Genomic DNA, 25,701 nt, shown 5'->3' with positions numbered 1-25,701 from the left:
TCCCCCAGGGGGTGCCTAACCCTAACCACCCCTTCCCTTGGCCTAGCCTTAACCCTCCCAGGGGGGTGCCTAACCCTAAGTCCCCCACCGGGAGCCCCTAACCTAACCCTCCATTGGCTATCCGCATCCGGTATGCTGGGCTCCCGGCATAGGTAAAATGACAGGAGTCGGGATTTCGACGCCTGTCATTAGACCCCTGCCGGGATTAGACAGTCGGGAAGCCGGCGGTCAGCATTTCGACCGTCGGCTTCCTGACTGCATCCCGTTACAACAGTGGTGTCAAACTCGGGCCCCTCCAGCTGCAGTGGAACTACACATCCCTGCATGCACTGCCACAGATTTGCTATTAGGGTATGCTAAAACTGTGGCAGGGCATGCTGGGATATGTAGTCCTACAGCAGCTGGAGGGCCCGAGTTTGACACCACTGCGTTACAACAATGACCAATGCAGCTACAGGACTTCATCTGCTGCTTAAACGCTTGGTTCTCATGTGCACTGGTCTGGCATTAAACTATATGTTTACCAGATGTTAGGGCAATGCATGTACTGTAGGTGCGTCTCATACCAACACCAAAAATGCAGTCAAACCTCCAAAATTGCCGAAACTTTCCGGAGCTTTGACGCGATAGGGAATGCCATATATAGATGGTGTTGCCAAATAGAAGCCTATGGGACTTCCTTCTGCATAGTTCTCCTCTGAGAGGGATCCAACCGCTTTTTTTAAGGTGTGTTTAAAATGGCATAATGTTAGTTGTCACAATGCTTTAGACAGAAACCAACACACCGCAAAAATATTGCAAATGTTTTGAACAAAATAAAAGGGTAAAACAAATAAAAAGTATACTAACTTGAGGGGTCCATACATCTGACAGATTGCTGCAATTCCCCGGGCTGGGGGTTCTGGAATATGCACCACGTTTAAAAATCTTGATTCCCCGATCCTGACCTGAAAATGGTCGGAATTAGCGAGTCAGGGACTTTTAACATGTTGAATTTCCGCAAACCGCCGACGGATCGCCAATCAGCAATGTCCGCGGATCGGCGGTTTTGGACGTTGATCGGGTTGGGAATCACGGCTCAGGTGTATGGGGCCCTTTACGTTGGAGTTATATAGCCTATGGCCTGAGAGTAGCAGGGAAAGGTTGAGTAGATGGATGTTCCCAAAATCTGTCAGTTTTTAGAGTGACCCGGTAATCCAACACAGGTAACTTGCAGAGTTTAACACGGGAACATCCCGTGAAACCCTGCAGTGTAAACGGCGCAATTCGGGCCATCATGACCGATTGGCTGGCTTCAATGGCACTTGGAGCTGACGTCATCTTTAAGCGTCCACTGCAGACCCGGCTCCGGTGTGAACGGTGCCGAATCAGGAATATCCTGAGTCAGTGCCACTGTATGAAAGGGTTAAGTTCCGGGTTTGATCTGGATTGGAACAGTGGGCCTGATTCAGACCCGCTCGCAAGCGGGTCGATGGTGGGGCACTGCGCACGTGCAGTGTGTGCAATGCGCCTGTGCCAGCCCCGGAGCGAGTCTACAAACGGGGCGGCTGTCAATGTTGATCGACAGCTTGCCCCGTTTTGTAGGCGGGGAGGGGGGGGTGGCTGGTCAAACGGAGGCGTTCCTGAAGGAACGCCTGCCGTTTGTGGGCGGCCCTACTGACATCACTCGTGATGTCATTAGTGAGCTTCCTGCTCTATTAGATCAGGAAGCTCACTGGGGCTTGCGAGAACGAGACCCTACCACAAGGGTCTCGTCGCAAGCCCGATGGTCGCGACCATCACCTGGCCGCTCGCAAAAGCTGTGGGTGGTCACCCACAGCTAAGCGAGCGGCCTGGAGGCCAGCCAAAAAAAAACAAAAAAAAAGGCCACCCAGTGTTCCGACTCCCGGCTCAGACCCAGAACTTAGGTGTAAAAGAGGTATCACTGGTGTTTAGTAATTCAGCACTTTTAAGACAATGGCATGTCCTCAACTGACCTCCTGTTTGCAAATTAAAATGGCTACTTAAAAGGTGTGCTGCGTTTGAACTTGCATTTATGCCAGTGGGTATAAGGCTCATCTGATTAACCTGGCCCAGTCTATTGCAGAGCAATATCCATTCACAGCTGAGGATTTCTCAGTCGGAAGGTCTGACAATGATTACACTGTCTGTACTGAGGCAGAAGTCCTCATCAGAGGTACTACAGCTGGGAATCAGGGTTCGTCACATCATTAATACCCCAATCAGTAAGCCCTGCCCCCCGTTATTAATTCTGACGATGCCTGTGAGCAGTCTACACTCTTCAGTACTGGGAGAAAGAAAAAAATAAAAAAAGGAAGATAATCACAATGGGCCAAGTACACCCAGAATCAATGCCTCCTTTAAACCTCTTCTCATGCAAATTCCAGTTAGAATTCTTGAGATGAAAGTTTAACCAAGAGGTACTCAAGTGTTCAGCCAGTGATATTCACTTAACTCTGCCCTGTCCAGCTGGGCCCAACGTTTAGCTTATCACGTCTTTCATGTACGGATGACCTGTTGCCTTCTTTCTTTAGGAATATATACTCTCCCTTTTTTTATTTTTTTTCCATTTAATTATTCTAAAATAATTTTTATACAATTATTAATATTTAACATTTTAGCAACATTTTCCCCGCAGTCTTCTAGAAAGAAAAGTAATCACTGATCAAAGTTGTTTCAAACCCATCTACTTGTGAGCTGCAAGTTCAGCCAACTTGTATTAGGACTAGAGTTTGAGAAGATAATAGTCTTCTCTCTTAAGCTGGCCACACACTAGACCAACTTACATTCAACCATCCAACTAGTTGATTGGTTGGAATGAAAATCTGGTAAGGTATGAAAGCAAATGACAATCGGCAATTTGCTCCCAAATGCCGGAAAATGGACAAAAACTGTTGTTTGAACAAATTGTTTAGATCAAACAATTAACAAACTTGTCTGACGCCATTTTCATCTGTTTTCTGGCATTTAGGAGCAAATTGCTGATCATCAGTTATTCCCATACGTTACCAGATTTTCATTCCAACCAATCAACTAGTTGGATGGTTGGACAGATAATCTTTAGATGTGTGGCCAGCTTTACACTCTCTGCCCTCCGTGCTCTCTGCAGCAGACAGTTGCAGCCCATATTACAATTAGGTTTTTAGGGGGTCATTCAGACCCGCTCGCGAGCGCAGGACGCTCGCAAGCGGGTCGATGTTCCCCCACTGCGCATGCGCACGACGGAGGGAGCTCCGTCGTGCGCATGCGCGAGACCCGGCGAGCGACGGGCTCTCCATCGCTCCGGGTCTCGCACCAAAGGGGGCGTGCTGTCGATGTTGATTGACAGCACGGCCCCTTTGGTGGGCGTGCCGGGGACGTGCCTGTCAGACGGAGGCGTTCCCATGGGCGTTCCCATCTGAAGCCGGCCCCACTGACATCACTAGTGATGTCAGTGGGAGTGATTTTGGCTCTGATAGACGCTCGCATATGCTGTGGGTGGTCACCCACAGCTATGCGAGCGGCCAGGAGGCCGCTCCATTATCATGGAGGAGGGCACTGATTCAGAGCGAGCGCTCTGGTCAGAGCGTTCGGCTCTGAATCAGGCCCTTATTTCCTTTGTTGGACCCATGTTTTAGGTAGCACACCTCTGCCTTCAAGTCCCAGACTCCTGCCACCCAAAATATAATCAACTTTAAAAAAAAAAAAAGTTAAATATTAGATAAAATCTGAAAAAAAACAAAAAAAAAAAACACAGAACATTTTTTCCTGTGGGCAAACCCAGCTATTTACATCCCTATATGGTGTTAGCAAATGGAGGACAGCAGTCTTTTATAGCAAAATATCTTCCCCATGGTTAAGAATGGGGATGTGTCCAGCATCACCTGTGATACATCCCTCCAGTTACTGCATGCATAGTGACGTTTAATTATGCCGTATGCATGTAGATTTGCAATTAAAATCACTCTTCCAGTAAGTGCTATCCTTTGCAGTGTGAAGACTTCCTGGTTAATGAGCCGGGAGTCCTACTACGCATGCCCGGCGTTAGGCCAGCGTATGCGCGAGCAGTAGGGGATCCTGGGATTGATCCTATTGAATCCCTCTCAAGGAATTATGCAGAAAGCAGCCCATAGGCTGGTCTATCAGGTCCAAGCTCCGGAAACTTTCGCTTGATACATATGGGGACTGCGGTCGGACCTCTGAAAATGGCAGTTTTCTGAGTTTTGATCGCATTTTGCCATTAGTACATCCCGACCATAGTCATTAAGAAGAGAGGGGCTTTGATAAATAGGCAATAAGCCCTAAAACCTGTGAAAACTCCAGTTATTGCACGATTTAGGGCTTTTTGCCTGTGATAAATAGGGGAACAGTTATCAAACCTAATTAAAGAGAAGTGGAGGTGTTGCCCATAGCAACCAATAATCAGCTATCTATCATTCTGTGAAATGTTAGCTAGAATCTGGTTGCTATTATCAGCACCTCTGTAGGAGGTTTAATAAATCTCCCTAATACCCCTTTCAGACTTCAGATCAGGGAATTTGCTGGGTCTATCAACCAGGAATCCCAGGTTTCAGCGCGACCCTGGTAAAAAAAAAAAACAGAGCTGTGGACTGGTTGTTTCTTTTCACACACACCAATATCCCGGGTTGATGCACTAGAGTGTGCCCAGAGTCTGTAGTGCATGCAGAGGTCACCGGGAAAATGGCCACGGCGGCCATTTTCTCCGTACTGCGCATATGACGGTAAAATGGCCCGTGGCGGCTATTTTCCAGCCGTTTTTACAGGCGCAGACACCGGAGCCGACGTGGGATTCCGGAGAGTTAAGTTTTATGGGTGAAGGGTGTGCGGTACGGGCCCCCCCTGGACCCAGGGGTCCGTGTGTCCCGCACACCCTGCACCCATTATAAATACGCGCCTGCTAACTAATGCCCAGTAGCACTTTGTGTGTATTTCATGTGCTGGGTATATTTTGTCACTGCGAACTCACACTGCGAACTGCAGTCCAATTCCAAACTCACATTGCGTTTCTTTAGAAGAAATTCAAGTTTTTTTGTGTGCACCTCCCTGAGCAGGTGAGACGGTAGGGAAATCTTTAAATGATGTGGGACAGGTATGGTGAGGTGTAAATTATGGGGGACAGGTATGGGGAGGTGTATGTATTGTGGGACAGGTATGTGGAGGTGTAAATGATGTGGGACAGGTGTGGTGAGGTGTAAATGATGTGGGACAGGTGTGGTGAGGTGTAAATGATGTGGGACAGGTATGTGGAGGTGTAAATGATGTGGGACAGGAATGGGGAGGTGTAAATGATGTGGGACAGGTATGGAGAGGTGTAAATGATGTGGGATAGGTATGTGGAGGTGTAAATGATGTGGGACAGGTATGTGGAGGTGTAAATGATGTAGGACAGGTATGTGGATAGGTGTAAATGATGTGGGATAGGTATGTGGAGGTGTAAATGATGTAGGACAGGTATGGGGAGGTGTAAATTATGTGGGATAGGTATGTGGAGGTGTAAATGATGGGGGACAAGTATGTGGATAGGTGTAAATGATGTGGGACAGGAATGGGGAGGTGTAAATGATGGGGGACAGGTATGTGGAGGTGTAAATGATGGGGGACAGGCATGTGGATAGGTGTGAATAATGGGGGGCAGGTATGGGGAGGTGTATGTATTGTGGGACAGGTATGTGGAGGTGTAAATGATGTGGGACAGGTATGTGGAGGTGTAAATGATGTGGGATAGGTATGTGGAGGTGTAAATGATGATGGACAGGTATGTAGAGGTGTAAATGATGTAGGACAGGTATGTGGAGGTGTAAATGATGTGGGACAGGTATGCGGATGTGTAAATGATGTAGGACATGTATGTGGAGGTGTAAATGATGTGGGACAGGTATGGGGATAGGTGTAAATGATGGGGGATAGGTATGGGGAGGTGTAAATAATGGGGGACAGGTATGGGGAGGTGTAAATGATGGGGGATTGGTATGGGGAGGTGTGAATGATGGGGTACAGGTATGGGGAGGTGTAAATTATGTGGAATAGGTATGTGGAGGTGTAAATGATGTAGGACATGTATGTGGAGGTGTAAATGATGTGGGATAGGTATGTGGAGGTGTAAATGATGTAGGACAGGTATGTGGAGGTGTAAATGATGTAGGACATGTATGTGGTGGTGTAAATGATGTGGGATAGGTATGTGGAGGTGTAAATGATGTGGGATAGGTATGGGGAGGTGTAAATGATGTAGGACATGTATGTGGAGGTGTAAATGATGTGGGATAGGTATGGGGAGGTGTAAATGATGTAGGACATGTATGTGGAGGTGTAAATGATGTGGGATAGGTATGTGGAGGTGTAAATGATGGAGGACAGGTATGTGGAAGTGTTGTATTGATAGGAGAGGGGTTTTAGAACTTGCAGATGAGTTAAAAAGTGTTTATTCCAACTTTACTAAACAAACAAACAAAAAAAACCCTAAACAAAAAAAACACTGTAAAACTACTATATACTGACATTTTTCTGTACCCCAAAATGGAAAATTTGACACCTTTTAAACAACTCCAGTACTTTCCTTATGGACACTAACAGCCATCTATATGGTCCTGCTATCTCAGTTGTCACTTTTGTGGGGTTATTGTGTAAGGGGCAATGTATAGGGAGGACCACTACTAGGGGCACTGCATATGGCGGACTACTACTGGGGGCACTGGGGCACTACTGGAGCCACTGCATAAGGGGGACCACTATTGGGGGCACTGCATACGGGGGACCACTAATGGGGGAACACTACTAGCGGCACTGTATAAGGGGCATTACTGGGGGCACTGTATAAGGGTGCACTAATGGGGGCACTGTATAAGGACACTACTACAGGGGGCACTGCTACTGGGGACATTGCATAAGGGGCACTACTACTTGGGGCATTAAGGTGCATATGGAATGGAAAGGAATGTTTCCAGAGTGACGAGAAACGATGGGGTGTAATGTTGCCATGCCCCCATTTCATAGTGACCACGCCCCTTGTAGCATTTGACCATGCCCACTTTTTTGGTTCATGCCTTCGGCGCACGCACCTACTTGTGGGGGGGGGTGGCTCTGTTTTTAAACTTACCCTGGGTTCCAAATACCCTAGTTACACCACTGTCTGAGATTCATACACTTCTCCCAAGACGCATTTTGTAGAAAAGACACACACCCTCACTGCGACTACAAATTGGCATTTCTAATTGGACCTCGCATTTCTCGGGTGAGCGCATTCATGCAATGAATGTAAGTTTCATAAAACAAACTCGCTTTTGCAAACTCGTACCTAATAGGATTAAGTTAACCACAATAAATAATATTACTCTATACATATAGATAATTTATAAATATAAAGTAGATATAAAAATACAGCTCCTCCTGTTCTGTCTGCAGGTGTCACTATAAGTTTCCATCCTTTATAAAGTGTTAGTTAATATTTATTAAAGGCTGTTATGTTGTTTGTTGATTTGTTTTGTTAATTCCAGCGAAAATACATTATGGGGTATATGTACTACAGTGCAGGTTTTTATAAGTGGAGATGTTGCCCATGGCAACCAATTATATTCTAGCTATTATCTTCTAGAAGGTGCTAGATAAATGATAAGTAGAATCTGATTGGTTGCTATGGGCAACATCTCCACTGCTAAAAACCCCTCACTTTAGGAAATATATCCCTATGACTTTATATGATGATACGTCTATAAGGGAAATTCCTAAATCTGTAACTGTAACAACAGCAAACTGTTACTAGGAATATATTATGCAAATGTTAATAACTACGAGAACATTCATTTATCATTGTCGCTTTAGATTGTCCTCCACCCACTGAATCCAGGATATACATTACCCTGTGCGCAGAACGAGCGGTTGTACAAACTCCAAATTAACCACTTGACTGACCAAGTATAGGAAAAAGGCTTAAGCTCCACAAGAAATAACGTTCAACTAATTTCAATGAGTAGAATAAAGCACCCATAATATACTGAATCTCATCAATTGTGCATGCTAAAAAAATATATATCGGACTGTAATTAATACAAAGCAGTGTGTTAAGAAGGAAGTAGGAAACTTATAGCACAGTTCAACATTTTTAGCTGTTCATCTGTTATCAGATGCTTTTCAGTTAATAAAAAAAACCAACAAAAACTTAATGTGATTTTCTTTCACCAGAGAGCGACTGGAAAAATGCGAGTGTGATCTAGTGCTAAAATATTACCTATCTCTGTGACAAGTGATGTGAAAGTCTCTTCCACTCTATTTTAAGCTCACACATATTTATTCATTAGTGCTGTTGCTCCCAAACGCGTTCCTCAAGGCACCCTAACAGTTCACGTTTTAGAGATGACCATGGATGAACACAGGTGGTTAAATCAAAATGACGGAGGTACTAATTAATTTACATGTGGTCAAGCATGGCTATCCATAAAACCTGGACTGTTAGGGTGACTTGAGGAATCGAATTTGGGAACCTCTGCTTTAGTGGTTTGGTGGTCTAGTGCTAGTTTTTTTATGGTGTTTTGAATGTCTCAACAAGTCAGTCATTACAGGAGTCTTACAACATGCTAAAATAAATGTATCGTTTTTCCAACCAAATCTATTTAGAAATACATTATTGGGTATATTTACTAAGCGTCACCTTTTCGAAGCCACCTTTTGTCAGCGGTTCTGGCCATAGTAGTTAAAGGGACAATGATATTGAAAGTAAACACTCCTAAATTATTGTCCTTTTTAAATCCTGCCGGCAGAACTGCCGAATAGTAGCCGCTTTGAAAAGTATACCCCTATGTCTCTAATACCCCTTTTACACCGGAGCTAAAACCCGGGTTTTTGAAGGGTTAACCCGGGCAGCTCCCTGGTGTAAAAGGGGAGAGAGTTGGATCGCCGGGTCGAGTGACCCGGCAATCCAACCCAGCTAACTAGCAGGGTTTAACACGGGCGTAGCCCGTGAAACCCTGCTGTGGGAACAGCGCACTCCGGGTCACGATGACCTGGAGTGCACTGCAAGCCGGCCGATTGGTCCGGCTTCAGTGGCACTTGGAGATGACGTCATCTCCAAGCGACCACTTTCACTCCGCAAAAGCCGGGTCTATGCAGACCCGACTGCGGTGTGGGCGGCGCTGACTCGGGAATATCCCGAGTCGGCGCCGGCAAAATTCCGGGTCTGATCCGGATAGGAACTTTGTTCCAACTCCGGGTCAGACCCGGAATTTAGGTGGAAAAGGGGTATAACAAGAAAGAAAATGTTATTCTTTGTTGGAAAGTACTGAAAACAAATGTTAGGTCATGTGACCAGAAAGCCATGTTTTGTTGAAGCGTTTGAGATGGTTCAGTCAGGCGTCGCCCAAGTTATTTGATGACTATTATACAAAATATGATGCCTACTCAAGCAGCTGACGTAACACCTAATAACTATGTTATACCTCTTTTCCACAAAAAACCCGGGTCCGACCTTGGTTTTCAGACATGGTTCCAACACAGGTCAGACACCGTTTACACAGCATCAGTCTTGGTTATTCTCAAGTCAGCCCTGTTCACACTGAACCTGGGTCTGCCCTGCTAAACTTGTGAGGTCATAAAAAGAGGGAGGTGACTGCTCCACAACCACCAATCAGCTCATTTTAGGCATGACCCAGATCAGATAACCCAGGTTGTACCGGTTACACTGCACCATTACCCAGGTCCATCCTGGGTCCGACCCTGATAGCTACCTGGGTTGGATTAACGGGTCACTTGACCTGGGTTACTTTTCAGGGACCCTTTTACACTGAGCTGCAACCCAGGTAGACCCAGCAATAAACCAGGTTTTCGCTCTGGTTTAAAAGGGGTATTATAGAATTTTAATTGCATCACAGAATATGCTAAAAAAAAAAAAACTCTATACCTGGTTTAAGCAGCCTGTGGCTGTAGAACTACAAGTCCCTGCATGCTCCACCAGACACATGCAGGGAGTTGTAGTTCCACATCAGATGGCGGCAATAGGTTTTCTATCTGTTCAACGCTATGCCCTTTTGTTTTCAAGCCTAAAAAAATGCATTTTTCATAGCTCACAATAAAACCTCATTACTTTACCCAGACAAAATGACAAACACTTTAATAAATGACTACTGACAAGTTTGCCTGACTTTTATAACCGGTGACATATTTATCAAAGTGTCCGGTTTCTACTTTCCCTCAAAACTAGTTTCATGAATCAACATTTGCAGATTTTCCGCCTGTATGGATCGTTTTCCTGCTGTGAGAATTTTTTTGGTTTGCCCTGTAGCAAATTAGGCCCCGAGTATTTAGATATGAGAAGTGCCAGGCATAAGGCATTGTTTGCCTGCCCCACCCCTAGTACACGCCTGCTTCCTCCAGCACGCACATGGCACTGCCAGCCATGATACAGTGGGTCCCTTATACAATCGGTGCAGGTGATTCTCTACAGGTAACAGTGCAGCACCTGGACAGTGAGTGCTCACTCCTCCTAATGGGATATGTCCCACCGTATCACCTTACAGGATTCTCCCACCCTCTAATTAACCCAGATTAATGGGAAAACAAAGAAAACACACTTAGTAATTTCCACGTGTTTTTAACCCTGTGACTACTGTGCTAAAGGGTCGTGTGTAAGGAGTCCGCCGTTAGATTATTGCAGAAGCACCCAGTCACCTTATCTCATGCTACAGAAGGGGAAAGTGTCAATTTCGTTTCAATATCAAGGAATAAAAATTAAATTGAATTGAAAGTATTACGAAAATAAATAATTAAATACAGCGTAACTTTGTCCATGAAGGGTTAAAATTGAACAGAGTGACAGCTGCAAATCCTTTTTTTCCCCCTTTTTATTACAACTTTCCCTTGTAGATAAGAAACATCTGTCTCACCTTTACAGCAGGTGCCCCTATTGTGTACTCGCTTTCAACCCTGTGAAATATACAACTTCCTTTACCTGTCGTAAGCGCCACCTGCATGCAGCAGACGGACCTCTTCCATCATATCATGCTCATTTTCTAGCCTAGGCTACATCAGGATTAATCAGATGCAGGGGAACTACAAGTCCCAGCATGCTCGCAGCACTTGTAGAGTTACTGGGTGCCTTGCTCAGGCAATGAGATCTAGTTTGTGATTGGTTGTGTAAACACTGTAGGTAAAAGCATTATTCTGCTCTTGGCACACACACACACACATTATATATTATATATATATATATAGTAACACACACACAATGATTTTAAAATAAAGCCATGTTGATTATACAGTGACGTGCAGATAATAAATGAATAGTAATGTTTATTATATTTTCTGTTCTTACAATACCTACAAAGTACACCTTTCCTATTTTAGTTTCCCCTCCCTAGGAGGTGATTTCTTTTGATTTCAAATACATTTGTTTTCTGTTACGAAAGTTTCTGTCTAAAAAGTTGCAAAAGAGTGCACGGCTGAACCCTCTGCGGGCATGAACAGGTTAAACGTATTGTGCAATAAAGAGGAATAGTTGCTACTTACCCGTCCGGGGCGCCCTCTGATACCTGTCGGGACGGATTGTGCCTTTATATTCACATAGAACGTTGGTTTTCGCCCACACCCCTCCCACACACTCCTGCCCTCAAATTTATCATCCTCCAATCACACTCACATCAACTTCCCCCTTTTATTTTTTTTTTGTCTGTGGCAAAAAAAAATATATATTTTCACTTTTTCTATGAATGTCCCTCAGTTCTGCACTAAGAAAGTTTGTTCTACTAACCAGTCATTTTATAAAAACTTTTTAAAACTTTCCTTACTTGGTAGGATAGTAGGAGACATAAAGCAGAATGTGCCTATTGAACTTTAAGTTATATACCGCACATCAAAGAACATTGTATTACTGTGCAAACAATTGTTCCTAAGTGTACCTCGTGCCTCCCTTGATGAGTTTCCTGTTTCGGTTGTGGAATGAAGTCCTGGGTTATTTGAGGTGTCACTGCTTGCCTTATACCTAAGGAGATGGACTTCAATCAAATTCACATAAGGTAAAGTATATTTAGTGCCAATTTTATTTATATGATGAACTTTTTGTATCTTGTATAGTTACACAAGGGATGTTATCATATGTATAAAATCTTGAAATATAAAATCCAGTTATGATGTCATTGCTTATAATTGGGTAGTTCCAATGTCGTCATCTCTACAGTGTGTAGTAGCAGAATACTTTAAGGAATAATGCACCCTCCCCACTATTGGTTATTTTACAGATATTCAAGGCAACGTCGTATTCCCTGCATCAGGCCTATAGCCTCTCAAATTATCACAGTGCTCCTCTGTGAATTCTAATATCCATATAATTAACAGCAGGGAGTATATCCCATATACCGAAGGTTGCTGAACTCCGCCATTTCAGTCCAGTTTTTGAGGATCTCCAGGCTTAAACACAGGTGACTTAATTATAGAGATGTGCGGTTCGGGTTCTCCAGAAATCTGAATCCACCCAAATTTTGTGAACCCGGACAGACCTGAGTCGCGTTTCTAATATCCTGAGGAGATCCGGATAAATCCGTCCCACGGTTCTAATCTTCCAGCGGTTCGGAATTCGGAATTTAAATCCAAATGTCGGGGTTTTGAATTGCAAAAATGACATTATTTTACCTGTTTTTTACATTTATTTTTTAGTTTTTTATTTAGATTCAAAACTAAAATACAAAACCCTTGAGGATGTTTTTGCAAAACCAAAACACGTAGATGAATCCAGATCCAAAACCAAAACACGGGGGTCAGCGCACATCTCTACTTAATTAGGACCTCGGTCAATTTGATTTAACCGTCTGGGCTCAAGCATGGATATGCCTAAAACCTGGACTGTAATGGCGGAGTTTGGGAACCTCTGCCATATACAATTATACTCCAAGGAGGTGCAGATGTACAGAAGCCGCTACCGTTTATGGCAGCTAGGTGGAACATATCACCCCGTCATGTTTCAGTCCATGTAACCAGACCAATGTTTTACTTCCCTGTAGTCTGACAAAGCGAACTTTCAATAGTATCCTTGTACTTCCTTTGGTAGCTTATGGGCATAATGTATTTTTATTCATTTTAAAAATAAAAAAATAAAAAATTGCAAACGTAAGGACAGAGCGCTCTGGACCATGCAATTGTTATTGAGTGTAACCACACAAATATATTGCTAATTAATCCGACAACTGCTGAAAACAATAGGGATAATCTTATATGTGTACTTTATTATATTATATGTTGATTAATGACTGGCAAAAATTATTTGTAAATAAAAAACATTGGGCCTAGATAGGGGACCCTTTACATACATTCTGGAGCTGACCAGTGATTCAGCCTCTTTAGAAGGAGGTAGAGGGGCTTATGTCATGGGGTGTTGCCTTTTACATTATTGCTGCATTAAATCTGCAGCAGTGATCGCCAAAATTGGGATACTCACATAACCCGCACCCTGTTACATAAACCCCCAAAATTTATTTTGTGTAGGGTTCTGGTGGGGAGATGTATCAATGTAAAGTGGTTGGAGATAAAGTACCAACTAATCAGGTCCTAACTCATTTTTCAAACACAACCTGTAAAGTGACAGTTAGGAGCTGATTGGCTGGTACTTTATCTCCGTCCACTTTATCTCTCTCCAAGGCTTGATACATCTCCCCCTTTATTATTGCATTTGTAAGCACTATCTATCCTCCAGCACCACAGATGTGGAATCGGGGTCTACTGTTTGCCCATTATCCCGCCTTAGATGTAAGGCTCTCCCAGGCCCTCTAGGGTTATACTAGGGCAGATTCATGTCACTTTGATGTTACGTTGGTCATACTCCCCTCATCGCCGCCTGTTAGTTACGTGAGGGTGTTTTTTTTTTCTCACTCCCTTTCTGCAAGCAGTGCACTGTGTGTATGTTGGTGGTGTCCGCATGTGTTTCTATTGTTCCTATGTAAATATTGTAACCTTCTTACATCTTCCCCTATTGTTCCCATCTTATTTCTGTGCCCCGTTTATGTTTTAAAGACTAATAAAAACTAATTATGAAAAAATTAATAATTGGGTCTTATGGTGAGTACCCACTTCCGCCTCAACGGTTGTGAGTGTAGCTTTGAGCAAAACGCGTGCAACTACGTATCACCCGCACTGGGTGTGCACAGTGCGATTTCATGCAGGTGCAGCTTCCTGGACCCACCGCAGCTCAGGACACGCAGTGCATGCTGGGTTGGAGAAAGAGGCTGCTGCGGCTAACAGGTAAGAAGGAAAGGGTAGGGGGTGGCGGTGGACCCTGGCCACCCCCCCTCCAAAGACCGGGTAATTAGTACCCTCTTGGCGTCCCTGTCTGCTTCTGCTGGAGGCTGCCGACTGTGAGAAGATGTCAGGAAGCAGATCCCCCAGGGGGTCCAAAGGAGCACCAGCGTGGGTCTCCCTGGTCCAGCCAGCTCCCCACTCTGGAGTCCGGGTGGTTGCAGAAAGAAGCGGCAAAACTCAATCACCGCCAAACAGAAGGGTAAGTTGGAGGGGTCACCACGCGGCACAGCTGAGCTTCTGTAGTAATGTATCAGTGCCAGGAATGAGCGCTGGACGACACGGTTGATGGCGTTCAAAAATGGTGCCCCAAAAATTCAGCACCCATAGCACTTGCCCCACATTAGTTATACTACTGCATATAGCACCAGATGTACAGCTAAACATGAACATGCAAAAATGTGCCTGTAACATTGTATTTCTACTGATGTATTTTCAATTGCACATATTTAAAAAAATCACTTGCAATGAACAAAGGCAGGAGGGTGCCTCCATGGTGCAGGAGGCAGGAGGGTGCCTCCGTGGTGCAGGAGGGTGCCTCCATGGTGCAGGAGGGTGCCTCTATGGTGCAGGAGGCAGGAGGGTGCCTCTATGGTGCAGGAGGTAGGAGGGTGCCTCCATGATGCTGGTGCAGGAGGGTGCCTCCATGGTGCAGGATTATTTTTTTTGTTTATATGAAAATATTTTATAATACAAATTTTTAAATACCAACAGGTGACTGTGAAACGCGCTGGGTGAGTGGTCTGGAGTCAGGTCTGTCTGTGCATGGAAGCCTGCGGTTGCTGATGATGGGGGTCTACAACAGAAATAAGTCTATATTATCTTAAATATGCAAGTGTAAATCGTCTGTTTCCACATGAATGTCTGAAATGTAGGTAACGGAGATATTTACTAAGGGACTAAAGCCGGGTACACACTAGACGATGTGTGTCCCTGGCTGACGCACGATGCGATGAACGACATATAATGCAGACGTATGACATCCGCATGATTTGGTGAACGAACGCACAATATAGTTCACCAGCCGCATCCATAAGCATGGGGTCGTTCATCAAATCGTAGGCTCGATCTCTCGATGCGATGAACGACCCCGCGGGAGCGCGCATGGTCGGCCATAGTGCATACACTTACCGACATGGACGATGTATTAAATACCCCCCATATAAATAGTGTCTCGCTGCGAGTAGTGAGAGACAGGGTCGGCTCCAGGGGTCGGAGCTCCCTGTGCCGGCTCTCTATAGTGCACACCAACATTGCGCGTGGCAAAAATGGGGACATGGTCTAATTACCATAGGTCACGCCCCAATGTGACGTTACTTTGGGGTGTGCCCGCATGGCACGCCTCCAAATAACGTCAGGTTGGGGGGAGCCTCACTAGCTGGGCTTCCCCCAGCCCTCTCCCGTCACTGAATGGATGCCGCACCAACCTCCCGATTTGACCACCGCGGGCCACTTCGGTAATGTCCCTTTGAAATCGGGATGTTGGGGAGGGGTGCGCCCTCTATGGGTGGCGACCCTGTTCGACCGCACTGGTCGAACACCCCTAGAGCCGGCCCTGGTGAGAGATATTAAATAGAGTTCTTAATGAGCCTTTATGATCAGTGTGACAATTCTCATAGAATAAAATATCCTTTACTTAATGTTAACAGTGTTCATAGCTTGAACAGAGTTGGCATAAAACTCTCTCCAAAATACTCCCCCCCCCCCCTCCTGTACTACAGAAAACCTACAGTGCGTTTAATAGAGACATTTACTTCATTTGACCTCATCCAGCACCTGTATGTGATATCCTCGGGTCAATGCACAGCGAGCTCAGCCTGTCTGATGGACTTTGATTTAGCTTGTAGTGCCGAACAAAACAGAGAGCAATCATAAAATGTAGTGTCACAGAGGTAGCAGTCTCTTTGACCTGCCGCCATGGTAAGGAGAAGACAAACTTATCTTCTACAGCCATGGCCAAAAGTTTTGAGAATGACACAAGTTTTGTTTTTCATAAAGTTTGCTGCTTCAGTGTTTTTAGACCTTTTTGTGAGATGTTACTATGGTATACTGAGGTAACATTACAGCATTACATAAGTGTCAGATGTTACTATGGTATACTGAGGTAATATTACAGCATTACATAAGTGTCAGATGTTACTATGGTATACTGAGGTAATATTACAGCATTACATAAGTGTCAGATGTTACTATGGTATACTGAGGTAATATTACAGGCATTTCATAAGTGTCAAAGGCTTTTATTGACAATAACATTAAGTTTATGCAAAGTCAATGTTTGCAGTGTTGACCCTTTTCAAGACATATGCTATTCGCCCTGGCCAGAGCCGTAACTAGACTTTTTGGTGCCCTGTGCCCGAAAACACATTGGTGCCCCCCCCCACACTATTTTTTAAATGGGGACAAAACGCACCCCAAAAAAGGGCATGGCCTCATGGGGAAGGGCCAGGGAAGAGATAGGGGAGGCCAGGAGATGCTGGGGATAAAATAAGAGGAAGCTACAAGTGAGAATCATTATAAACAGAAAATTTAAAGGCTCGAACAGCGCCCCCCTGCGATGGCACAGGTCGCACTACCCTAGTTACAGCCCTGCTGATGGCCGCCCCTTCTTGCCTAATCAATGCTTGGAGTTTGTCAGAATTTGTGGGTTTTTGTTTGTCCACCCACCTCTTGAGGATTGACCACAAGTTCTCAATGGGATTAAGGTCTGGGGACTTTCCTGGTCATGGACCCAAAATGTAGATGTTTTGTTCCCCGAGCCACTTAGTTATCACTTTTGCCTTATGGCAAGATGCTCCATCATTCTGGAATAGGCATTGTTCATCGCCAAACTGTTCTTGGATGGTGGGGAGAAGTTGCTCTTGGAGGATGTTTTGGTACCATTCTTTATTCATGGCTGTGTTCTTAGGCAAAATTGTGAGTGTTCCCACTCGCTTGGCTGAGAAGCAACCCCCATACATGAATGGTCTCAGGATGCTTTACTGTTGGCATGACACAGGATGGCCTGGTGTCAAGAAGGGCAGCAAAGAAGCCACTTCTCTACAGGAAAAACATCGGGGACAGACTGGTATTCTGCAAAAGGTACAGGGATTGAACTGCTGAGGACAGGGGTGAAGTTATTTTCTCTGATGAATCCCCTTTCAGATTGTTTTTTGGCATCTGGAAAAACCCTTGTCCTGAGAAGGAAAGGTGAACGCTACTATCAGTCCTGCCAACAGTAAAGCACCCTGAGACCATTCATGTGTGGCCGTGATTTGTGCATGCAGGAGAGTGAATCATCGATGGCTCAAACATTTATTGTTTTCCGTTAATGGTTAGAAACCATCGACCATCAATAGACAACCCTAGCGCCAAAGCCTGTATTCATGAGGTAACGGGGCAGCTTATTTATCCATCCAGCTCAGTAACACAGGATGCAGCATGGACAGAAATCTGTAACATACAGTGAAATATTTTTTTTTTTTATAAATACGCCGAAGGAAAGGCAACAAAACACCGTTGTTTCTAATGCCAGGACAGCTGGGCTATCACACAATGTTAGTCTGCTAATATTACATTTCATAATTAGCACTAACTGCCAACCAGAGGCTTCAATCCCAGCTGCCAATCATTCCCGGCAACCTCGGTTATCTGCTGTGCCTAACGCTGGGTGTGCTACATGCAGAGCCAGGACGTGACCAGAACATAAGTGACAACTTTAAATTAGGCATATTATGTCATCTCAGCAGGGTGATGTATCAGCTAAAATCAGGATTTGGGCAAATAGACATTTGCAAAATGGGCCTGATGCAGACTTGGACGCTATTCCGCCATTGACAGAGCTGAACGATTATCAGTAAACCACGTATGCGTCTAACATTTTACGCGGATGCTTGGACTTGCAATGCCGCAGGTGAACATCTCAGTACATCTCTGCGTAAAAATTCACGGCTACGACGCCATTAGCGTAGAATCGGACACAATGTCCGGAAAATCAATATTATGCGTGAGCCAAACTGGACCATACGTGAGCAGCAATCTTAATACCTGTATATTTATATATAGATCAGAGATATGATTTGCCGAAAGCCTTTGGGAGCAGTCAGTAAGAATGGCTTTTGCCCTCCAGTATAAATCAGTGCAGCACCTGTCTGTGACAAAGAATATTTAATTACCACTAGGAAGATGCCTATTAAACACGGAATACAGGTGAGCAGGTCCAGTCTTCAATTACACCTTGGCTGCAGCAGACGTGTGTACAGGTAACAAACAAGAGGGTTCTGCTGGCCTCATTGGAATACAAGGCGCCCCCACGGCAGCTGAAGGCTGATTATTGGTGTATTGTTGTGGAGAGGCGGGTAACTCACAGATGTTCTTGTAACTGACACCCGCATTACGCCGGTTCCCAGGACAACTTTTCTGCACCAAACGATTTTTCTTTAACACCTTCCCCACCGTCCGTATCAGGGCTCCCACCAACGGGTGTGGTATGAATGTAGACATGGACTTTATGTCGACATTCAAAATAATTTTCGACATGCTCATAATGTCAAAACCAAAATGTCTACATGCAGATGTTTTTGGTTAATTTACTCTAGCCCTAGCCCCAAAAAATAAGCAATAACTGGATGTTGACATTCTGGAGTCAAAATGTTTAACGTCGACATGTCTTTGATTAACATGTCGATATTTTAACCATGTCGTCATTTGTGAATTCTGACATATTGGTTATCGACCTTGAGTTAATATCAACATTCTGATTGCCGATATTGTGACCGGATCCCCCTACCACCTATAGAGTTTTTGTTTCCCCCTATGCAAGTTTGCATTTTCGTTTATTTTATTTTCATTTATTTATACTCTGTTTTCAAGACCTATAAGACAGTTATATTCCAGCACTGCAGGAAGGTGCACATAAAATAATAATCTATTTATGTGAATTTGGGGTCTATTCACTAAGGGCCTGATTCAGAGGCGCTCGCAAAAAGCGAGCGCTCGCTCTGAATCAGGGCGGCCGTTTTTTTTTTTTACCCGGCCTCCTGGCCGCTCGCTAAGCTGTGGGTGACCACCCACAGCTTTTGCGAGCTGCCAGGGGATGGTTGCGATAGTTGCGACCATCGGGCTTGCGACAAGACCCTTGTGTTAGGGTCTCGTTCCCGCATGCCCCATTGAGCTTCCTGCTCTAATAGAGCAGGAAGTTCACTACTGATATCACGAGTGATGTCAGTAGGGCCGCCCACAAATGGCAGGCGTTCCTTCAGGAATGCCTCCGTTTGACCAGCCACCCCCCCCGCCTACAAAATGGGGCGAGCTGTCGATCAACATCGACAGCCGTCCCGTTTGTAGCGAGCCCCGGAGCGAGTGAATTTCTCACTCGCTACGGGGCTTGCGTCTGAATCAGGCCCTAAGGACGGCAAGTTCTAAGCATTGCATCCACGATGCGGTACATCCCGTTTGTCTTCGGGTACAACTGCAGTTAATTACCGGGTACATACCGCGGCCACGTCTCTTTTGGTCCGCGCGCATGGCATCCCTCCCCGCGCCGGGTTTCACCACAGGGAGGGACGCCACTGGGTGACATGTAAATGTTTGCATTCGCATTGCGATCACAGCCTAACATAAAGACGCCCACTTCCTCTTACTCACATCCGTACACTTTGACAACATAGCAAAACAATCGGTAACATTGAGTAACATCGGATCCATATGCACAGTTAACCTCACTCAAGAATTGCTAACTTTACCGCACGCTATGACACCTCAGGCTGCGTACGGTATCGCAGTGTATAATTTATGCACGCCCATGTAACGGCGTTGAAACACACTGCCACTTCCTGTCAATCACTCCGCCATGGGTCCCGATCACAGTGTCTGATTTGCGCACATGCACTGCGATGCATACGATTGCGCAGTGCGCATTAAACGTCCAATTGCGTGCGTATAACCAACTGCGTTCCTTGCTGAATCAGGCCCTACATCCGGGATCCACGTCCTTCGGATGGCGCAAAGGTTCAATGTTAGGAGTGTTTCACAATCTATTTCTTAGTGTCATGACTAAAGCCAAAATACCCACCCAGAAACCCATATTCTCACTGGTATAATCATAGAAGGAACGTCAATAAGACGTCTCCCTAATAACCATTGTGTTATGAGCGTCTATCTCTGTGTTTCATGACAAGAAGAATTAAGATGAATGAGTTTATGGACACGATATGGATGGCTGGTAATGAAATATTACACCGCAACATCATAAAACCCAACATCTATAAGTCCTAGGTACTTTCCGCACTTTAGTGGGACTCATTCCTTGCATACTGGGAAAACCAATTTGCAGTCATCCGCAGCGGACATGTGGTAATTCTTGTAACGATGCGCGATTTCTGGAATCATGATTTAGGCGGCTACGCTTGATGTGTTTTTGACACCATCTGGCTGGGCTCCCATAGATGGCCTGACCTCCATCTCAAGGTCATAGTAACGCTTTCATATTAACAATGTACAAAATAGGTCTTCTAAGTATAATCAATGTATAGGAACATATAGGGGTCACCGTCGTGGCTGTGCCTTTATGCTAATGCCGCTACAAAGGCCTTCCCTGGTGTGCAAGGACTAAGACGCTGAAATACTGTTTGGTCAGTCTTTAGGCGCCACCATTGAAACTTGCACCAGCCCTATGGCAGATGACATTATGCGTCTGATAGTGGCCTTCTATGCCAGCGGTTCAGCGTCTTTGTGCGCAAATGCTCTCTGCGACACGCCCCTGACACCCCTATAAGACGCAAAGTCTCCTTGCATTTTTGAGCCACCCCCTGTTACCTCCCAGTCACTGCCCAGGAACGCCGGGCCCTGACATTACTACCGTGCCTATAAATTTGAGCTGCGACTCTGTACAAACAAAATTTCAACATATATGCGGTGTAACTAGGACACAGGCGCAGGAGCGATAACAGCGTCCATTTGTGTGGTTACTGGCATAACGTGAGACTGAATCAGGACCACAGTCAAGACCCAAACAGGATATGACCAGTTCCAATAATGTCATGATTATCATTGGCCTAACACCATGTATTATAGTATTACAGTATATTGTGTGGCAGTTATCACTCTGTATTTATTGCAGCCTCAGGGGCCTAATTATCAACACTAAAATAACGGTTTTAAGGACATTTTCCTTAATTACCATTTTTTTAGTATTCATTAACACACAACACAGGATATACAGTGTCACTGATATCTCCTGGTTAAGTCCGTCTGCGTTAATTTCCACACTCCCCATACATTAGTACGGGGATATAGAAATTATGCTATTGTTCAAATTCCGAACATTATGTATTTCGGAATTTGATGGTGTTACTATACGCCACTCTCAGATGACGTATAGCGGGATATACTTACCTGCTGTCGGTGTGAGCAGGTCCTCCTCGGCTCCCTCTGTCGCTCCCTGGTCCCTCCTCCTGCTCCAGCTGCTGCTCTGTGTGTTCTCCCGGCAGAACACAGTATAGTTAAAAAAATAAATAAATCTTCAGCCCGCCCCCTCTGCCTGGCCGTACTGTCCGCGGGCCGGAGGTCGGCTGCAGCCTTTGACAGGCGGCCAGGTAGTGGGGGGCGAACGGACACAGAATTACCGCAGCTGTAATCACTGCTGCGCATGTGCCGCTTTTGTGAACGTAATGGCACATGCGCAGCACTGATTACAGCTGCGATAAGGTAGTGTAGGCAGGGAAAAGTATTTATTTCCCGAAAAGCTGTCATCGCAAAAATGACAGCTTTTCGGAATAGATACTGATGGAGAGGAGGAATGATGAATTCCTCCTGTAATTAGGTAGAACTCCATGCGAGTTCTAAACCTAATTACCTCCATCGATTTTTTTGTAATGATGAATAGGCCCCTCAGTCAGTACAATGCATTCATCATCAAATTAGTTACTCCATTTGCAATTTAACTGCTATCACATATATTGGGGGCAATTCACTTCAGCGCGATGCTGAATATCCCCAGGAAGGAGCTGCCGGAGCTATTCACTTGGTCGGGAAGCTGTTAAGTTGGAGAATGCCGGTTCTCACGAATTAACCTGTGTGTTTAGTCGCGAGAACCGGCATTCTCCAACTAATGTTCCGGCCGCACAGCTGTTAGCGCTGCGCTAAGCCAGAAAACAGGCACGCGGCCGGCACTTTAGTCGGATTTCTCCTCTGACCCTAAGGAGGGTGCGAGAAGAAATCCTTTAGTCGGACCAAGCAGTGCGGTGACTTCAAAAGCCCCAGGAGCTCCCTCGCATGCTCCCTCAGGATCGCGCTGAATTGAAGCGCCCTCGTTAATTGCGCAGTGACAGAATCCTGTATATAGGTGTTTTAGATTATATTTCTAGTCCGGAGGGTATTCTCATGTTAGATTTATGTACAGCGCACATAGGGCCTGACTCAGCAGCTAATGGGCGGTAATGTGATCGCAGCTGCGAAAATATGCTACTACCTGCCAAAGCTCAGCCGGCATAAAGACGCCCGCTGCGGCCTTCTCATATGCGTCCAATGTCGCACTCCTGCGTAAACATCGGTACCATCAACGCACATCAAGCAGTCACGTAACATGTACGGCAAGTCTGAGTCTAATTTATGCGCGCAAATGAAATGGCGTTTAAGCAGTTAGAGACGCCTACGTTTCCTGACCACCCCCCCATCACCACCCCCAAAAGCGGACAACCTGTCACTCACTATGCGATGGATTCCTCTGTACGTCTGTAATCGCTGCGCGCACACAGTGTGGCTTATACGTATGCGCAATGGCAAACGATCGCACAATCTGCGTAAACTGCGTCTGCTGCTGAATCAGACCAATAGTTTTAGAAGTTGTCTGTCTCCGTTTTCCTGCCTAATGTTCACGGGCTTATTTATCATATAGGCTGGGATGTACTAAATGGAAAATGCGGTAAAACCCCCGTTTTCTGGGTTTTACCGCATTTTCCGTATGCATCAAACAGCTGGCCGTCGAGGCTTCGATGTGGAGGTTAACGCCAGCTTTTGCTGGCGTTACCCTATAGAAGCCTATGGGCTTCTACCGCATCGCGCTGGTATGAGGGATCCGATTGGATGCCTCCCAGCATGCCCCGCGGCCGCCGCATCACTCTGCGCATGCACAGATGGACTCCCGGGTCATAAACCCGGAAGCCCAGGGCACAGCGCTGATCGCAAAGAACAGCTCTTATCGGAAGAGCTGTCCTTTGCTGTACTGATCACATATGTTAGTGCATATTCGATCAGTACGAATGCGGTGTCTGGCGGGATGTACTACGCAAGGTTAATACATCCCGCCCTTAATATTTGCAGTGTATTCCACATAAACACCCGTATTCGGGAGAATACCCGCAAATATTCTATAACCCCCAGATGTATTATGGCAGGTCTGCAGTGGAAATCTCTGATATCGGCTACTGTCCCTCCATTTCCTCCAGCTAACCCCCGTAGGTGTCTAAGGAAGGATGTGATGCTGTCAGATTTTTCCCAAGCTCCAGAATGCAAAACACGATGGTGTAAGCTGCTGTAGCCTATGGGCAGGGGCGTATTAAAAGAGAAGGAGACCCTTGTGCAGTCTATCTGGGGCACCCTCCTCTCCTCCCGGCTGCCGGCAGCACACAGGGCCTGATTCAGAGCGGGACGCTCTGACCAGAGCGCTCGCTCTGAATCAAGGCCCTTCTACCTAACATTGGAGCGGCCTCTTGGACGCTCGCATAGCTGTGGGTGACCACCCACAGCTTAGGCGAGCGTCCATGATGATGGTCGCGATGGTCAAGACCATCGCGACCATCGGGCTTGCGACGAGACCCTGCGGTAGGGTCTCGCTGCCGCAAGCCCTGGAGTGATTTTGGCTCTATCAGAGCCAAAATCACTCCCACTGACATCACTAGTGATGTCAGTGGGGCCGGACCCAGACGGTAGGCGTTCCCATGGGAACACCTCCGTCTGGGCAGCCACGCCCCCGGCACACTCACCATCGACAGCTTGCCCCCTTTGGTGCGAGACCCCGAGCGACGGCTACCCCGTCGCTCGCCGGGTCTCGCGCATGCGCACGACGGAGCTCCCTCCGTCGTGCGCATGCGCATTTGGGTACCATCGACCCGCTTACGAGCGTCCTGCGCTCGCGAGCGGGTCTGAATGAGACCCACTGAGCGCAGAAGACTCCGGGCACTAGAGTAGACTCTAGTGCTCTGCCGGAGTTTACTGCACATGCGCAGGTCACCGGGAAAATGGTCCAGCCGCCATTTTCCTGGTGATCTCCCCACTTCGCCTTTGCAAAATGACGGGAAAATGGACGTAGCTGCCATTTTCCAGACTGTTTATACTGTAATGGTACCGCTAACGCGGGACTCTAGAGAAGTAAGTATTTCATAAATGGGTGCAGGGTGTGCCCAGGGGTGCCGAGAGGGGGGGGGGGAGCGGGTACAGTTTACCCAGGCCCGGGCTTCCAGAGGGGCCCGGCGGGGGCCCAGGTCCGGCGAAAGCCCCCCCCCCTCACTTCCTCCCTCCTCCCTCCCTCTGCAGCAGCCCAGCACACGTTGCAGTGGGAGATTGCTTGCGGATGCTAAGTAGCAGCCACAGCAGTCTCCTATGCCTGAAGGGGGAAGCGATCACACTGATCGCGCCCCCCTCTGGCTTTGTGCCGGGCTGAGGGGCTCACAGCGCCCTCTCCCCGGCGCTGCAAAACAATGTTTGTTTTTTTCTCCCCAAGGGGACGTGGCCATGCCTCCCGCGATTAGGCCACACCCCCTCTTTACCTGGGGCCCAGCGTGGCTCTCTACGCCCCTGGGTGTGCCCAGGGGCCCGTGTGCACCGCACTCCCTACACCCATTATAGATACGCCCCGGACTATGGGCTACATATCGCATAAATAGCTGGGGATATGGGCTATAGGCTATAGGCTATAATATCTAACATCATATTTGTATTCCGGAGCTTGGTAAATTAGGCAACAAAGCAGACCCGTAGGTTTCTGTGGGGTCTGATTTTGTGATCGAGAATGGGGGGTCACAGCAAATATCTCCTACATCTGCGGCGGTCCCCCAGAGGTACATTTGGGGATACTTAATATTGCAGGTTCCCCACAAATATTAATTAATAAATAGGCCCCTATGTATTTAAAATATAATTGCAAATTAAACTCTGCTTTTACTTGTGATTTGGGTACATTTCCCCCCACAGATAATAGTGATAAAGAAAAGAAATATAAAAATTATATATACGAGGGTGGTTCAATAAATAAGGTAACAAGACCTCGCATTGCATAGAAATCATTGTCAAGCGTCTGACACCAGGACATGGCGGCTTGCTGAACTTCACCGTCGGTTGCAAATTGCCTTCCACCCAGACACTTCTGCAATGGCCCAAAGAGATGGAAATTACTCAGTGCCAGGTCAGGGCTGTAGGGAGGATGGTCCAGTACCTCTCAATGGTAGCGCCGTAAAA

The sequence above is a fragment of the Taudactylus pleione genome, unplaced genomic scaffold (genome assembly GCF_031769625.1).
Source record: "Taudactylus pleione unplaced genomic scaffold, aTauple2 ptg000607l, whole genome shotgun sequence".
NCBI classification, from domain to species: Eukaryota; Metazoa; Chordata; class Amphibia; order Anura; family Myobatrachidae; genus Taudactylus; species Taudactylus pleione.
The sequence above is the reverse complement of the archived record's forward strand: the minus strand, read 5'-3'. Positions refer to the sequence as shown.